At 43.1% G+C, this 18,869-nt stretch overlaps 1 protein-coding gene and 1 long non-coding RNA gene across 3 annotated transcripts in view; one reads left to right on the top strand and one right to left on the bottom strand.

The window, feature by feature from the left end:
• Positions 1–382: 382 nt before the first annotated feature.
• LOC147342053 (uncharacterized) lies at positions 383–14,077 on the bottom strand. Of its 2 annotated transcripts, XR_015157507.1 has the most exons (4): positions 13,978–14,077; positions 13,548–13,663; positions 1,743–1,867; positions 383–919 (listed from the first exon to the last, which is right to left on the bottom strand). It is a non-coding gene; the product is annotated as an uncharacterized LOC147342053 (long non-coding RNA). The 2 variants fall into 2 exon arrangements; XR_015157508.1 differs by lacking the exon at positions 13,978–14,077 and having other exon boundaries at positions 383–737; positions 13,548–13,687.
• INCENP (inner centromere protein) overlaps positions 11,430–18,869 on the top strand; it is a 46,542-nt gene continuing 39,102 nt past the window's right edge. Inside the window, exon 1 of the mRNA XM_086383511.1 lies at positions 11,430–11,624. The gene's annotated coding sequence lies outside the window, so the exon portion shown is untranslated. The remainder of the gene's footprint in view (positions 11,625–18,869) is intronic.

The following is an 18,869-nucleotide window of genomic DNA, read 5'->3' as shown; positions in this document are numbered from 1 at the left end:
ATCGCTGGATGGCATCATCGACTCGATGGACGTGAGTTTGTGTGAACTCTGGGAGTTGGTGATGGACAGGGAGGCCTGGCATGCTGCAATTCATGGGGTCACAAAGAATCGGACATGACTGAGCGACTGAAATGAACTGATGGAAGTTGTAACAAACACTGACTTCCCCCATGGTCCAGTGGTTAGGACATGGTGTTTTCACTGCAGAGGGCCCAGGTTCAATCCTTGGTCAGGGAACCAAGATCCTGCAAACTGTGCAGCACATTCAAAAAATAAACTATAAATTAAAAAAAAATTTTTCAAAAGAAGATGTGGTACATATATACAATATAATATTACACAGCCATAAAAAGGCCAAAAATAGGTTTCACTGAGCTCAAAATCAAGGTGTCACCAGGCCTGAATTTATTCTGAAGAGTCCAGGGGAAATCTGTTTCACACAGATGGGGCTGAGTTCAGGATCTTGACATGGGGAGATTATCTAGGATTCTGCAAATGAGTTGATGTGATCACAAGAGTCCTTATAAGGGAAAGGGGGAGATAGATGACTCAGAGGAAATGCTACAGGCCGCCTGCATTCCTTGGCTCATGGCCCCTTCCTTCCTCTTCAAAGCCAGCAGTGTAGCATCTTCAAACCTTTCTTTCTGTGACATCCACTGTTTCCATTGTCAAGATCTTGAACTCAATCCCACCTGTAAATTCCTTTTTGGCATGTAAAATAACATATTCACAGGTTCCTGGAATTAGAATGTAGACATCTCTATGAGCCATTATTCTGCATGGTGGGGGGTGGGGGATGGGTGTCCTCAGAACCACAGATGAGAAGCAGGATGAAATGCACCATGGTGAGTAGGCTGCAGAGCTCCAGGCTCAGACATTCAGCGAAAGCCCCAGATTCATTCCTGAGGGGTCCTGGGAACTAAAAGTCTCAAATTAGATGGGATGGAGTTGGAACCCTGCCCAAAGTTGTGGGCTGAACCAGGCCAGGCTAGGGGCTGCTGAACTAAACTGCTGCTGAAACCTGCCTGGGCTAAGGTGTATAACAGGCTGCAAATCCAGAGACTCATCTTGCAGCCCAGGGAGTGAGCCAGGCTGCCTGCTGGCTTCATGCCTGGATCTGTGTCCTCCTACATCACTCAGTGGGGCAGCTCAACCATCATAATGAGAGCCAGTTCTGAGCTAGAGCCTTGAGGATGGTAGGAAGGCAAATGCAAAAGCATAAGACCTAGTGGGTTGAGCATGAAAGGAGAGAGACAGGAGAAACATACAAACCCTGAACATGGCCCATAAACCAACATTATGAAACCCTGAAAAGATGTAATACTAAGGCAGTCAATAAAATCAGAAATTAGAATATGAGTTTTAGATGAAATTAGTCAATAAAATAATCTGACAAAGACTTTAAACTGAGCCTGTTTAGTTTTGTTTTACACTTTTAAAAATTATGTTTATTATTATTGTTTACCAATGGGGAGATGCAGGCTATTTACACCAGCAGCTGTAGGGGCAAGGGGAATGCACAGTTAGCAACCTGTATAGGATAGACAACTTAGGCAAAAATAAGACTCTCCAAAACAAAGGACAGTGGTGAGCTTCACTACACGCTAAGCATGCTCAATTTGCCCAAAGATAGACAAAATGGTTCCAGGGGAGTCCTAGGATGCTGAGGTCCTGTTTGAATTTGGGAGAAGGTTACCAACACTACAGTCTGGACTTTGTTAGGAAAATGGGGAGGTCCTTACCGTGGAGGCCATTGTCAGGAAGATCTCGCTGGAATGTCAAGGTCCAAGCTCGAAATGGTTTCTTTGTCAAGTGTATAAACATGTCTTGAGAGGCCACGTCACCCACAGAGAGAATCCAGATGTATCTGGTACAAATTTCATTTGGAAAACAGGACAAAATTTTGTCTTTGAAAGTCAGAGGGGTGTGAAATGTTCAACCCTTCTCTATTCCCACTTTACAGTTTATCCACAGCTTATTAGTTTTTCCATAGTAAAGTTTCTCAGGTCAAAAGTTCTGTTCTATTGTCTTGCAGGGCATTCCAAAGACTCAAATGCTCTCGTCCACTGTAGCCCCAGGGAATGGTCCCATGAATTCTCAACTATGAATTTATAGTTTGTAGAGAGGCAGAGAAACTGCCTCGTTTGAAGACATCAAATCTTTTAAACAGGAAGATCCTCTTTTTACTCAGTAAGGATTTCTTTTTTAAATAGGGAAGAAGTGTACTTTTTTGAGAGAGAAACACGCTCCACAGACAGAGTGCGGGCCATCCCAGAGGGCGCGTGTGGCCTCTTGGCAAGGATTTTAATGAGCATCTACTCTGTACAAATCTTTGGCCGTATTGCATGAGATTTCATAATGCAGTACTTTTCCAGGACCTTTGAGGTTAAACTGCAAGTTTGAGGTGACATTTTGTAAGGGCCCTAGAATCAGGCATCTCTTGTGACTCAGATGGCAAGAATCCTCCTGCAAAGTGGGAGACCCAGCTCAGATCCCTGGATTGGGAAGATCCCCTGGAGAAGGAAACGGATCCCCACTGCAGAATTCCTGCCTGGACAGAGGAAGCTGACAGACTATAATCCATGGGATCGCAAAGAGTCAGACACAGCTGAGTGACTTAACACTTTCTAGAATCAGGACCTGAGTTCAAATCCTGACTGCTCCCCAACCACCTCCTCTGGGTCCAGGGCTAGTTGGCTCATCTCTTTGAGACCCTGCGCATATTTGTAAAATGGAGATGATGCTAGTAACTACCATATAGGGTGTTGTAAGGATTGAGTAATGCCTGAAAAGTACTAAGCCCCATGCCTGGTACAGGCAGTATCAGGAGATGTTAGTAATATAAAGCAAATATACAGTGTCTGAGAAAGAGTTTATGGTACTGATAAGCTGAAAAGTTGCAAAGAAAGGGCACAATGTGACGGAAGTGTGAGGTCAGAAATCTGAAGGGAAAGTCAGTCAGAAAGCCTTCAAACCACAGGAAGGACATCTCAACAGCAGTAGAAAAGGAGTTATACTTGGAGTATTTCAATATGTGAATCTTTTATTCTGAGAAGCCTTCAATTAACAGCACTGTGTGTCACTGCTTTCTGGTCTTCACTGACCATGGGAGGAAGCAGACAAAAGCTAACCAGTTCAGTTCACGTGGAGACACGTTAAACGTGTTAAACAATGTCAAGTACGTGTAGTAGTGCTAGTCGCTCAGTCGTGTCCGACTCTTTGTGACCCCGCAAACTGTAGCCCACCAGGCTCCTCTGTCCATGGGATTCTTCAGGCAAGAATACTGGAGTGGATTGCCATTCCCTTCTCCAGAGAATCTTCCCAACCCAGGGATCGAACCCAGGTCTCCTGCATTGAAGGCAGATTCTTTACCATCTGAGCTACAGGGAAGATCCAACATGTACTGAACCAAATTAAAACTACTCTGAGAATAAAGAAGGGGAGGTGTTTCAGTGTTTCATTTTATTTTTAAATTTAATTTTTATTTTACATTGGGCTAAGATGGGCTCGATAAAGGACAGAAATGGTATGGACCTAACAGAAGCAGAAGATATTAAGAAGAGATGGCAAGAATACACAGAAGAACTGTACAAAAAAGATCTTCATGACCCAGATAATCACGATGGTGTGATCACTGACCTAGAGCCAGACATCCTGGAATGTGAAGTCAAGTGGGCCTTAGAAAGCATCACTATGAACAAAGCTAGTGGAGGTGATGGAATTCCAGTGGAGCTATTCCAAATCCTGAAAGATGATGCTGTGAAAGTGCTGCACTCAATATGCCAGCAAATTTGGAAAACTCAGTAGTGGCCACAGGACTGGAAAAGGTCAGTTTTCATTCCAATCCCAAAGAAAGGCAATGCCAAAGAATGCTCAAACTACTGCACAATTGCACTCATCTCACACACTAGTAAAGTAATGCTCAAAATTCCCCAAGCCAGGCTTCAGCAATATGTGAACCGTGAACTTCCTAATGTTCAAGCTGGTTTTAGAAAAGGCAGAGGAACCAGAGATCAAATTGCCAACATCTGCTGGATCATGGAAAAAGCAAGAGAGTTCCAGAAAAGCATCTATTTCTGCTTTATTGACTATGTCAAAGCCTTTGACTGTGTGGATCACAATAAACTGTGGAAAATTCTGAAAGAGATGGGAATACCAGACCACCTGATCTGCCTCTTGAGAAATTTGTATGCAGGTCACGAAGCAATAGTTATAAGTGGACATGGAACAACAGACTGGTTCCAAATAAGAAAAGGAGTACGTAAGGCTGTATATTGTCACCCTTATGGCAGAAAGTGAAGAGGAACTAAAAAGCCTCTTGATGAAAGTGACAGTGGAGAGTGAAAAAGTTGGCTTAAAGCTCAACATTCAGAAAACGAAGATCATGCATCCGGTCCCATCACTTTATGGGAAATAGATGGAGAAACAGTTGGAAACAGTGTCAGACTTTATTTTTTGGGGCTCCAAAATCACTACAGATGGTGACTGCAGCCATGAAATTAAAAGACGCTTACTCCTTGGAAGAAAAGTTATGACCAACCTAGATAGCATATTCAAAAGCAGAGACATTACTTTCCCAACAAATGTCTGTCTAGTCAAGGCTATGGTTTTTCCAGTGGTCATGTATGGATGTGAGAGTTGGACTGTGAAGAAGGCTGAGTGCCGAAGAATTGATGCTTTTGAACTGTGGTGTTGGAGAAGACTCTTGAGAGTCCCTTGGACTGCATGGAGATCCAACCAGTCCATTCTGAAGGAGATCAGCCCTGGGATTTCTTTAGAAGGAATGATGCTAAAGCTGAAACTCCAGTACTTTGGCCACCTCATGCGAAGAGTTGACTCATTGGAAAAGACTCTGATGCTGGGAGGGATTGAGGGCAGGAGGAGAAGGGGACGACAGAGGATGAGATGGCTGGATGGCATCACTGACTTGATGGACGTGAGTCTGAGTGAACTCCGGGAGTTGGTGATGGACAGAGAGGCCAGGTGTGCTGCGATTCATGGGGTCGAAAAGAGTCGGACACGACTGAGTGACTGAACTGAACTGAACTGATAGTTGGTTTACAATGTTGTGTTAATTTCAGGTGCACAGCAACGTGATTCAGTTACACATAAACATATATCCACTCTTTTTCAGATTCTTTTTCCACTTAGATTATTATAGAATATTGAGTAGAGTTCCCGCACATCAGGTCTTTGCTGATTGTCTATTTTATACCTAGTCGTATGTATATGTTAATTCCTAATATGTCCCTCCTCCTACCTTTCCCCTTTGGTAACCATAAGTTTGTTTTCTATGTCCATGCGTCTATTTCTGTTTTGTAAATAAGTTCATTTGTATCTTTTTTTTAAATTTATTTTTGGCCACTCTGGGTCTCTGTTGCTGTGTGTGGGCTTTCTCTGGTTGCAGCGCTTCAGGATCAGAGTGTGGGCTCAGTAGTTGTGGCACATGGGCTCAGTTTCTCTGAGGCATGTGGGGTCCTCCTGGACCAAGGATCGAACCCATGTCCCCTTCACTGGCAGGCGAATTCTCAACCACTGGGCCACCAGGGAAGTCCCCATTTGCATCATTATTTTTAAATTCCACATATAAGTGATATCATATGATACTTGTCTTTCTCTGTCTGACTTACTAGTCTTTGGTTTTAAAATAACATTTCATCTATTTATTGTCCTAGTTGTCTAGTCACTGAGTCATGTCCGACCCTTTGCGACCCCATGTAACTGCAGCATGCCAGGCTCCTCTGTCCTCCACTATCTCACGGAATCTCCGCAAATTCATGTCCACTGAGTTGGTGATGCTATGTGACCTATTTATAATTGTTAACCAGGCTAACCTATATCTAATTTAAAATAGAATATTTGATAATTATACTACAAAGTTTAGCCCTCTCACTCCCACACTCGGTGGAATGCTGCCCCTCTGAACATGTACTGCTAATCTCTAAATGGTTACCAATGGGAAACATCCTTCTACTTGGTTCTGCCTGAAGGATTTAACCAGGATGTCCCCAAAACAGAAGATGCAAACAAAAGAATATGGAAAAGTGTTCAACTTTACTGATAATCAAAGAAACATGTATTAAATACAAGCTCTTATTTTAATTCAATTACTGAAGACTTTGAGTATAACAACGACTAACACAGAAATGGCAACCCACTCCAGTGTTCTTGCCTGGAGAATCCCAGGGACGGGGGAGCCTGGTGGGCTGCCGTCTATGGGGTCGCACAGAGTCGGACACGAGTGAAGCGACTTAGCAGCAGCAGCAGCAGCAACATAGGCAAGGGCCTGGCAGAATGAATCCTTTCAGGAGTTTCCAGTGAGTAACAACAATAAAAACTGTATTGTTCTCAAGCTCAACAAGGAAATATTAACTGACATGTGCCACTCACAGGAAGCAATTTCATAGGCAGTAAAAGTGAGGCTCATGGAGTGGTGACATGGTAAAATACACACACACACACACACTTGATGAAAGAATATGAGGTGGTTAGGAATGGTTTTTCCAGGAGTCACGTATGGATGTGAGAGCTGGACTATAAACAAAACTGAGCACCGAAGAATTGATGCTTTTGAACTGTGATGTTGGAGAAGACTCTTGAGAGTCCTTTGGACTGCAAGGAGATCAAACTAGCCAATCCTAAAGGAGATCAGTCTTGAATATTCATTGGAAGGACTGATGCTGAAGCTGAAACTCCAATACTTTGGCCACCTGATGCAAAGAGCTGACTCACTAGAAAAGACCCTGATGCTGGGAGAGATTGAAGGAGAAGGGGACGACAGAGAATGAGATGGTTGGATGGCATCACTGACTCGATGGACATAAGTTTGAGCAAGCTCCAGGAGTTGGTGATGGACAGGGAAGCCTGGCGTGCTGCAGTCCATGGGGTCACAGAGAGTCGGACATGACTGAGTGACTGAACGGAACTGAAGGATGCCATGGTTACAGTTGTGCCTAAAAAAAAAAACCCAGAAGGAGTCGTAGGAAGAAATACAGCCACAGTGTGATGAGGTGGTGAGGTTAGCGATCACTTCCTATTTCTGTTTGTCTCAAAGTTCCTACAATGAATGTGCCCTATTTGTAAATATTTTCTTTCACTTTATAGTTTATCTTAAAATTTTTATTTTAATTATGTAAAAACCTCGTGGTCAAACATCAGAGCTCTCAGTCCCCAGTTCCTATGTGAGTGGAAAAAATCACAGCTCTCAAGGTGACAAAAACTCGGGTTGCAGGAATAGTAGAATGACTCTACCATTCTCCTGAAAGATTATAGAACATTCCTAACAGCCTACCTGGTGAAAAAGGTTTTGCGAGTAATATGTACTTATCTTTGGGAAAATATGTACTAACCCACCAGAGCTTCTTAGTGTAGCAGAAACTTTATAATCTTAAAGTTTTTTCTTTTTTTAAAAAAATTCATTTATTTGGCTGCATCAGGTCTTAGTTGGGATCTTTCCTTGTGCAGGCTTAGTGGCTCCGCAGCATGTGGGATCTTAAGTTTCCTGACCAGGCATTGAACCCATGTCCCCTGCTTTGCAACGTGGATGCTTAACCACAGGATCACCAGGAAAGTTCAAACAGTTTTTTTTTTTTTCCTTATTTCACCCTCTCCCCCTGGTTAAACTTTTCCGAGGAAATGAGATTTTCAGGCATAACTCCAAGTTCTGGAGAGACGTCATGGCACAAACCCCTTCCCCTTCAGGTGCTCGTGCTTTCCTGGTCCTTGTAGGTAGAAATTCCCTGGGCTCCTACTTTATTCCAGAGCACACACAGTGCCCAGGGAGTGCCCGGAATGCCCCTACTCTCTGGGAAGAGTCCAAGATTCACTTTTATTTGGCTCTTTGAAGAAAAGAGGCAGAGTCTACAAGAGAGAGCAAAATGGGTCATTATTGGTAAAACAGAATATAAGTACAGTCTTATGACTGAAAGGTGTTGGGAATCATACTCTGACTTGTATATACCCAGTAAATCTTGCAAGAGGATGAAGTTTTTTTTTTTTTTTTTTTTTTAAGTATGTCTTTTTTTCAGACAATATAATATAAGAGACAGATAAAGTGAAGAATGCTAACTGCTGTCAGGAACATGTTGCTTGTTAAAACTGGAATCTTGGGACTTCCTTGGGAGTCCAGTGGCGAAAAAGATCCCACATGCCACAACTAAGACCTGGTGCAGCTAAATAAATAAATGAATAAATATTTTAAAAAGAGAAAAAGCTGGAGGGACTTCCCTGGTGGTCCGGTGGTTAAGACTCCATGCCCTCAGTGCAGGGGTCATAGGTCCCATCCCTGGTGAGGGAACTAAGATCCCACATACCATGTAGTACAGTAAAACAAAACCAAAAAAAGCTGGAATCTTGTTTAAAGAGAAGAAAAGAAAAGCCAGCATTATCTGAGTGACTATTGCTAATAGTCATACAATGTCCTTTAAAACTGCGCACAGGGATTAGTCCCTTTGCCAAAGAGCCACTGAGTAAATAAAAACAGGAATTCCAGTGTCTCAGGTTTCTCCTGGGGATGATTTTTGTTGTTTTTCAGTCACTCAGTCATGTCCGACTCTTTGCTACTCCATGGACTGCAGTACACCAGGCTTCCCTGTCCTTCACTATCTCCCAGAGTTTGCTCAAACTCATGTCCTTTGAGTCAGTGATGCCATCCAATCATATTATCCTCTGTCGCCCCCTTCTCCTCCTGCCCTCAATCTTTCTCAGCATCAGAATCTTTTCCAATGAATCAGCTCTTTGCATCAGGTGGCCAAGGTATTGGAGCTTCAGTTTCAGCATCAGTTCTTCCAATGAATACTCAGGGTTTATGATTACCTCTCCCTTAACTGCGCTCTCTGCATTTGCTGATTCTGAGCACACTGACTCATGAGCCCACACAGTAGCTGCCTACACCATCCTGTAGGATTTAACCTACCTCTTACTGGTACAGCAGGTTAACATTCACAGAAGGAAAAATTTTCTCTTTCCCACCCCCACTTGACTCCTAAGCCTCCAGAATGTTTTATCATCTAGAAATCCAAGTTACAAATCTTCTCCTAGGAAGTTCTTTGCAAGTTCAGCTTTAGAAGACCTACTTCTCCACTCTCACTATTTTCTCTAGCAGCCCAGAAATGTGTTCAACCTCCAGCATCTCTTGAGGGGAGCCAGTCACAGGCAGAAGAGTTCTTTTGTAGAGGAACTTCAGTCACATTGGCTAGTTCCTTAAGGCAGTGGTTTCCAAGGCTGATGTGTGGGCTGGGTTTGGTGAGTGACAAGGATTCTATTGATTTGGGCAAAATGATAAAAATAAGAACAAGGCAAGTGTTTTTCAAAAAGGAATTTATCTAGCTGTGATGGATTCTGAGATTGCATACTCTTTTATTTTTTGAGTTAAAATGTTTTTTATAATAGTAGGGTCATAATAAGTGATAGATTTTTTTAAAAGACATGCGTATTTGCTCAGTAAAATCAATACAATGTACATTTTTTGTTAATTTACAATTTTGTGAAATCCAAAAGTCCAGAGAACAATTGCTTTCATGGATTTCATCAAAGATTTAATATGAGATAATGGTATTTAATGAGACTTAATAGCATTTCATTCCAATGAGGAAAGTTCTGAATAACCTGTCTTTGTACACTCAAAAAGTCAACCTACTTGGAAGCAACCACGGTGCCCTTCAGCAGATGAATAGATAAATAATAGATAAATTCCATTTTCTGCAGTCCATCAGAAAATGGTTTATTCAGTACTAAAAAGAAATGAACTATCAGGGCATGAAAAGACATGGAGGAAACTTAAATCCATATTATGAGCTGAAAGAAGCCAATCGGAAAAGTCTGTGTATTCTGGGCCTCCAACTATATGACTTCTGGTAAAGGCAAAACTTTGAAGATGATAAAAATAATCGTGGTTGTTGGGGGTTGTAGGCAGGGGTAATGACTAGGCAAAGCATGAGGATTCTTAGTACTCTGTTTGATATGTATCATTTTGATACATATCATTACAATTTTAGCTAAACCCTACAACACCAAGAGTGAACCCTAATGTCTAAGCTATAGACTTCTAAGCTTAGAAGTCTATAGACTTCTTTTTTTTTTTCTTCTATAGACTTCTTTTTTAAATATAGAAGTCTATAGACTTCTGGTGATAATGGTGTGTCAGTGTAAGTTCATTAATTATAATAAGTGGACCATTTGATCAGGGATATTAATAACTGGGAAGGCTAAGCATATGGAGGGGCAGAAGGTATATGGGAAATCTCTATATTTTTCACTCAAGTTTGTTGTGAACCTAAAAATTCACTTAAGAATAAAGTCTCTTTTAAAAAAGTCAACTTACCAAGCAAAATTAATGATTAGTTACAGCCGCTGTGGGGGAGCAGAGATCTCTGGTCAAGACCAGAACACCAGTTTCTTAAGCCTAAAGCTTTAAATCTTCAGAGATCACCTCTCATATAGCTGAGAAAGTTGACTTTGATGCTTTCTAGTCCTGGCCCTACCACTAACTTGACATATAACCTTGAACTAGCCACTTACAGGTCTGGTCCATTTCCTCAGGCTGCAAAGAGTCCTTTCCAGATCTTAAATTCTGTAACTTAATAAGTTAATGATCTGCAAGTTCAACATATTAAGAAAAACAGAGGATTCCTCCTGGGTAAGGGATCAATGCTGGGGAAATTCAAACTAATTATAGAAAGCAGCAATATACTCAGTGAAACTAAAAACTGGAAACACACAATTTTTCTTATTGCCCTAAATGGTCATGACTTATAAGTTGTTATTCTAGAGTGGTTTGGTATTGAGAGGAAAACTAAGAAGATATTCCTACCCCATCCCCTCCCCTCTCCCTATTCACTGACTTCTAGTAAGTGAGAAATCCCATGGACAGAGGGTCCTCTCAGGTTACACTCCATGGGGTCACAAAGAGTCAGACATGCATGCGTGTTAAGTCGCTTCAGTCGTGTCCAACTCTTTGCAACCCCATGGACTGTAGCTTGCCAGGCTCCTCTGTCCATGGGATTCTCCAGGCAAGAATACTGAAGTAGGTTGCCATGCCCTCCTCCAGGGGATCATCCCAACTCAGGGATGGAACCTGTATCTTCTGTGTCTCCTGCATTGCAGGCGGATTCTTTACCACTGAGCCACCTGGTAATCCTGAAGAGTCAGACAGGACTTAGCAACTAAAACAAAATAAGTGAGGCATTGTTTTCAAAGGGCAGTGGATCCAAATGCAGTCACTGCCTCTTAGTGGACACACAGAGTGGGGTTCATCTCTAGATTCAGAGATTTCAACTCAGTTGCCCAGCAGCTGTAAGAATCGTTAAGGCTGGAGGGGCCTTAAACAGCTGGCTGTTTCACTTCCTTTACTTTGCGATGGGGATGTTGACACTTGAAGTCACATGGTGGGGCCCAGGGTTTTTTGTCTCAAGTCCAGGGACCATCCCCCTGCATCACATGGCAGCTTCATAGGGCTGCACAAACTCTGCCTATTTCTGTAAACATCTTGAGTGTTGGGGAACTACCTTTGGCAGGAAAAGAAAGATACCTCTCTATGTCAATTGGTCTCCCACTGAAACAGGAGGAGGATGCCTCAGACACAGCCATGTGACCTGTGGACCTGAAAAATATTCACAGCCTAAAAGGTGAGAGTTATGTTTATTCAATGGGTATTTTTAGGACTTCAGATCCAGGAGACAGCATCTCAAGTAGCCCTAAGAGAACTGCTCTGAGGAGGCAAGGGAGGAGCCAGGTTGCATAGAAGTTCTGCAACAAAGGGCAGTAGTCTGAACATTAAAAGATTGTTGTGAATTAAAGGAAAACCAACCTGCCAATGCAGGAGATGCAAAAGACTCTTTCGATCCCTGGGTAGGGAAGATCCTCTGAAGGAGGAAATGGCAACCCACTCCAATATTATTCCCTGAGAAATCCCATGGACAGAGGAACCTGACAGGCTACAGTCCATGGGGTTGCAAATAGTTAGATGCAACAGAGCAAACACACACACACAAAGCAGCAAAATACCAGATATCTCAAGTTAAGGAATTTAGTGCTTTCCTATGTATGGGAAAAATCAAGGGTTTCTGTTGGAGAAGGAAATGGCAACCTACTCCAGGATTCTTGTCTGGAGAATCCCATGGACAGAGGAGCCTGGTGGGCTATAGTCCATGGAGTCACAAAGAGGTGGACACGACTGACCAAATAACACACACACACACACAAGAGTCTCTGTTCACTTAACTCATTCCTGGGATATGCACCTATGTAGGATATTCCCTATATGTCACCTATCTGGGGCCAGTAAACTGTGTTTTCCCATCCCGAGTTTCCTCAGGGCTCACCATGGGGAGTGGCTGCAGTCTGATGGCTGCTAGATGGCAGGTATTCTTTCCTTCCTGAGTTCCCTCAGGACTCACCAGCTTACCATCCATAATGGTTACAATTGCTGATGACTGTGACATCCTTTGTTTACTGATATAGCAGGAATTATTCCATTTCTCAGGCCTGATAAGGCTAACACAGAGGGAGAAGGTCATGGAACATGAAGGCAGAGATGGGATGTGCCAGGATGCCCAGCAAACCACCAGACATCAGGAGAGCAGCAGGTAACAGCTTCTCCCTCAAAGCCCTGAGAAGGGGCCAATGCTGCCAAGCCCATCTTGAACTTCAGGCCTCCAGAATGATGAGACAATACATTTTTGTCATTTAAGCCACTCGGTTTGTGGTACTTTGTTATGGCAGTGCTAGCAAATTCATAACAGATTTTGCAGAGCTTTCGCCATCAAACACCTTCCAGCTGTCAAATAGACTTTGATTTTGCAGGACTAGACGAAGCTGCCTTTTCTCCAAAGTATCCAATGATTGAAATTTCAAATCATGGAAAGGTCGTGTGTACTTAGAATTTCAGAATCATTCATTGCGGGACTTCCGTGGTGGCCCAATGGCTACCAAGTGCTACCAGGCTCAGCACTCCCAATGCAGGGGCTTGGGTTCGATCCCTGGTCAGGAAACTAGATTCCCACATGCCTCAACGAAGAGTTCAAATGCCTCAAGTAAGACTTTGAATGCCTCAACTAAAGAGCCTGCATGCCGCAATGAAGATCAAAGATCCCATGTGCTGAAACTAAGACACGGAGCAGCCCAATAAATAAATAAAAATAAATATTTTCTAGAAAAGAATAATTAGTTGGAAGGAACATAGTCTAATGACAGAATGAGTAGGAATCCTTCTACAGTATCTCCTTCAGCCAGGGACAGAAAAGAATCCTGTATCCCAGGATGCCCCTGCTGGTCCAGTGGTTAAGAATCCATCTGGCAATAAAGCAGACACAGATTCGATCCCCGATCTGGGAAGATCCCACGTATCTCAGGGCAACTGAGCCAGTGAGCCATAACTACTGAGCCCAATCTCTAGAGCCAGTGCTCCACCATAAGAGAGCCCCCCGCAATGAGAAGCCCACACACTGCAATGAAGAGTAACTCCCACTTTCCACAACTAGAGAAAGCCCGCGCACAGCAACAAAGACCCAGCACAGCCAAAAGAAAGAAAAGAAAGAAAGAGAACTCACTCAGTCGTGTCCGACTCTTCGAGACCCCATGGACTGTAGCTGACCAGGCTCCGCCATCCATTGGATTTTCCAGCCAAGAATAGTGGAATGGGTTGCCATTTCCTTCTCCAGGAAATCTTCCGGATCAAAAATAATAAATAAGTAAAATTAAAAGAAAAAAAAAAAGACTTCTGTATCCCTGCTGCTGCTGCTGCTAAGTTGCTTCAGTCCTGTCTGACTCTGTGCAACCCCATAGACAGCAGCCCACCAGGCTCCCCCGTCCCTGGGATTCTCCAGGCAAGAACACTGTATCCCTAGGGCACAAAAAAGGCAGAACAGTCCAGATGAGATATTCTGTAATAGAATAGAGATGTCGCCTTAGAACTCAGCAAAGGATTAGCACACTCAACCACCTTCCATACTTGAAGCTACAGAGGAGCTCCTTATGAACCTTAAATGAGGTAACTGGGGTTGCCATCCATGAGCTTGACTCTACGATCATGTATAAGGGACTAAAGCAGAGACAAGCCAAGTCCCCCGAGCAAAGCAAAAGGAACATCAGGAAGCAAACGCTTCCTGTCCAAGGGCTATACGGGGAAGGATGAGTTTTAGTCACCAACTTTAAGCAGTTCCTGTTCCAAAGAGGTATTTTTCCAGCTAGGATGGTTTACTCAGGACCAGCAGAGAATTGCAATTTAGGGTCAGCCACTATGGTGAGCTATATGCAAGTCCCCACATGGTAAGGGAAAGGAGATAATTTTTTATGGAGAAGAAAAGGAAGTTGGTGGGTTTCCCTGGTGGCTCAGCCAGTAAAGATTCCTACTGCAATGCGGGAGACCTGGGATGATCCCTGGGTCTGATCCCTGGGTCTAGAAATTTCCCGTGGAGAAGGAAATGGCAACGGGTGCTCCAGGATTCTTGCCTGGGAGGAGTCTTTTCTTTCTGTTCGGCTCTGCTGTTCTTGCAGGGTGTGAGAGCTCCCCCTGCTGGTCTCCCAACTCTATTTAACTGAGGTATCTATTAAGAGTAACTTTTTAATCTCTTAGGTATGTACTCAGGGAACATGACAGACTTTACCTATTTCTGACTCCATTGGCAAGAGTCTCTCTGTTATAAGCTGGATGCATCAGGCTGTCGTAGCTGGCTGCCATTAACCATTCATCCAAATCCCCATGCTAATTAGCAGCACATGGGACTACAGCGTGGCTTTTGCTGTACATTAGAGAGAGAAATTAAAAGACGCTTACTCCTTGGAAGGAAAGTTATGACCAACCTAGATAGCATATTGAAAAGCAGAGACATTACTTTGCCAACACAGGTCCGTCTAGTCAAGGCTATGGTTTTTCCAGTGGTCATGTATGGATGTGAGAGTTGGACTGTGCAGAAAGCTCACCGCTGAAGAATTGATGCTTTTGAACTGTGGTGTTGGAGAAGACTCTTGAGAGTCCCTTGGACTGCAAGGACATCCAACCAGTCCATTCTAAAGGATATCAGCCCTGGGATTTCTTTAGAAGGAATGATGCTAAAGCTGAAACTCCAATGACCAAACTTTGGCCACCTCATGCAAAGAGTTGACTCATCGGAAAAGACTCTGATGCTGGGAGGGATTGGGGGCAGAAGGAGAAGAGGACGACAGAGGATGAGAGGGCTGGATGGCATCACTGACTCAATGGACGTGAGTCTGAGTGAACTCCAGGAGTTGGTGATGGACAGGGAGGCCTGGCGTGCTGCAATTCATGGGGTCGCAAAGAGTCGGACACAACTGAGCGACTGACCTGAACTGAGAGAGAGAAATGCACTTGATTGTATCCAGCCTAAAACTGGCTGCCCAAAAACTAGGATTCCTCAAACTAAATCGTCAATAAATGAGCTTCTGATTGTGATTTCATTCACTGCCTGAGGGAGACTACACAGAAAACACTTACTCAGGGATTTAGTTTGGTGAGCTTTATTCTTTACTGCATGAGGATCAAGAAGCATTCTTGTAATAAATTTCCTTTGCACACTTCCTAGTTCATATAAATGAGTTTCTCAGCCATTATGATCAGAAGGTGACAACAAAAAGAGTGATTCTTTGAGACTTCAATATACAGGCCGCCCAAATAAAACACAGTTGTGGAGAACTTTGGCTACCAGCTGTGATGGAACTAGTACAGAATAAGCCCTCCTATGGTAAACAGGAGTAAAGCTGGAGTGAAACATATGAGCAACTCTTTTTAGGCATTAGACCACAGGAGGAGGCAGACTGTTGTCCTGAAGGGAAGGGGCACAGCTGGGGTTGAGCCCCAGGACCACTCTGTCTTCCTGGGGTGCTGCCAGCTGGCACCTTAAGTAGTTGAGGAAGCAGATATCAGATCTAGGAGCAGGTGGGGTGACTGGAATTTCAGAGCATGGGCAGACATTTGTGTGGTCCTCTACAAGGTAGGGAAGATGTGGAGCAAGTGAAATTAGAATCAGTTTTGGGAGGGTGAAATGGTGCAAGCACTCTGGAAAACTGTATTTTATAAAGTTATACATACACTGGCTATATGCCTCAGCATTTTCATAATAACAGACATATGGAAAAGTCGTATCCCAAATATCCCCATCAGCAGAATTAAGATTGCAAAATATTCGTAAGTTGTATTAATACTTTTATACAGCAGTAGTAAGAATGAAGGAACCAGAGCCACAAATAACAGCATGGATGAATCTCACATAATATTGAGCAAAAGATGCCAGACACAAGAGCAAACTGTATAACACTTTATTTTTTAAAAAACACAAACTTTTATTTTTTAAAAAACAAAAAGTATGTTGAGAGATGCAGGTGTTTCGGTGGTAAATCTATACAGTAGTCCCCCTTATCTGTGGGGGATAGTTTCCAAGACCACCAGTGGAGGTCTAAAATCTCAGACAGTACCAAAGCATATACCAGGTTTTTTTCTACACACACATACCTATGATAAAGATTAAATTATAAATTAAGTACAGTAATGGTTTGACAACAATAATAGAACAATTACAGCAATCTATTCTAATAAAGCTATATGAATATGGTCTTTCTCTCTCAAAATATCTTATTGTACAAATGTAATGCCTTTTCCATCGTAACTAAGCAGTTCTTGGGCACTGTAGGCTGAAACGTTTACAGTTTGAGGTGTGACAGCGAACTAGCACGAGTTTCTTTTTTCTTCTTCACAATTTCACAGATAGAAGAGTCATTCTTACCAAAGATCTTAGTAACCTGTGTATTTTTTTTTCTTTATTAAGAACTTTCACATTTTCACTTAAAGGAAGCACTTTGTGGCTTTTCTTTGTCGTATCTGAATTGCCAGCATCACTACTCTGGTGCCTTGAGGCCATTATTAAGTAAAATTAGGGCCACTTGAACACTGAGCACTTTGATGCCTGGACAATTAATCCAATCAACCAAGACAGTAAGTAGCTAAATGGGTGGGGTACACGGGAAAGGGATGAATCTTGGCACCAGATGGATACAGCAGGTGGTGCAAGATTTCAACACCCCACTCTGAACACAGCACAATTTAAAACTTATGAATTATTTACTTCCGGAATTTTCCATGTAATATTTTTAGACTGCATCTGACCCCGAATAACTGAGATCTTGTAAAACGAAACCATGGATAAGGAGAGACTACTGTACAAGCAATCAATGATTACCATATATTTTTTTAAAGGCTTTACTTTGGGAAAGGGAGCAAGTGGGCTTCCGGGAGGCTAGCGAAGCTCTATTTCTTAACCTGGGACGTGCTTTTTAAGGAATGATTTTAACAAAATAATAAGCTGTATATCTCTGTTTTGTGCCTTTTTCTAGATGTGTGCTCTATTTCACAATTAAACTGTTGGAAGGGAGGAATGAAGGGACATCCTCATTCAGGATAATTTTAGGGGTCCAAGAAGCCAGGATTTGCCCCCAGGTCCATACACCACCCGCAGCATGAAGTCCCAGCCTGGGTAGCGTGTCCTTCGCTGGTCGCCGGATCCTCTGGCACAAACTGTCTACAAAGTAAAATGCCTAGAACGGCGCTTGGCAGTGCAGCACTCTGAACTGCCAATCAGCGGCTTCTAATCACCTGCGCCTGCGCAGAGGCGCCTGCGGCAGACTCGGTTACGCCTGCGCAGTCTGCGCTGCTGGGCTTTAACTCGTCCAGGGGCAGCTGGAGCAAGGGAATCGTTGGTAGCTGGCCTGTGGGCAGAGTATTAGTATCTGGCCAGGAGGTGCAGTTGCATGTCCGCTGAACCGAGTTGCAGGCTACTAAAGGGGTACCCATGTTTAGTTCCAGAAATGTTCTAACTTGTGCTGTGCTTAGTCACTGTCGTGTCCAACTCTTTGCGACCCCATGGACTGTAGCCCGCCAGGCTCCTCTGTCCATGGGGATTCTCCAGGCAAGAATACTAGAGTGGGTTGCCATGCCCTTCTCCATGGGATCTTCCCAATCCAGGGGTGGAACCCAGGTCTTGTGAATTGCAGGCGTATTCTTTACTGTCTGAGCCACCAGGATTCTAAAATAGGGATCAGCAAACTTCTATAGAGGATTGACAGTAAATAGTTTAGGCTTTGTGGGCTATGAGGCAAAATCTCCTATATTACACAGGTACTTTAGTAAGCAAAGAAAAACTTTTCTACAGCTAGAATTGATGTAATTCAATATAAAGCAATAAAGATTAAAAAATTTAAGGGAACAGGCCTACTAATAGAATTGTAGTTTGAGGTTGGGACGTGGAGGATAATATTTTCTTAATTGTGGCTCATAGTTAAGTTTGAGCGAATGCCAGGAGATAGTGAAGGACAGGGAAGCCTGGAGTGCTGCCGTCCATGGGGTCACAAAGAGTCCGACACGACTGAATGGCTGAACAACAATAATCATTAAAATTCAAATATGATGTTCACCTGTAAATGCAGATACAGTGAGATTTTTACCCATTCCTTTTTAAAGTGTCTTTTCACACAGATATGTAATGCCAGATATTGATAATCTGAGATGATTTCAGTTGACCATATTCATCACCAGAAAATGGGCTTCCCTAGTGGATCAGTTCCACAGGTTGGTAGGTGCCCAGTATGCTACTGGAGATCAGTGGAAAATAACTCTAGAAAGAATGAAGGGACGGAGCCAAAGCAAAAACAACACCCAGTTGTGGATGTGACTGGTGATAAAAGCAAGGTCTGATGCTGTAAAGAGCAATACTGCATAGGAACCTGGAATGTTAGGTCCATCAGATCAGATCAGTCGCTCAGTCATGTCCAACTCTTTGCAACCCCATGAATCGCAGCACTCCAGGCCTCTCTGTCCATCACCAACTCCCGGAGTTCACTGAGACTCACATCCATCGAGTCAG

This window comes from Bos grunniens, chromosome 29 (assembly GCF_055505025.1).
Source record: "Bos grunniens cultivar Pamir isolate PY7600 chromosome 29, Bosgru_T2T1.0, whole genome shotgun sequence".
NCBI classification, from domain to species: Eukaryota; Metazoa; Chordata; class Mammalia; order Artiodactyla; family Bovidae; genus Bos; species Bos grunniens.
This window is presented reverse-complemented; position numbering and strand designations above follow the sequence as displayed.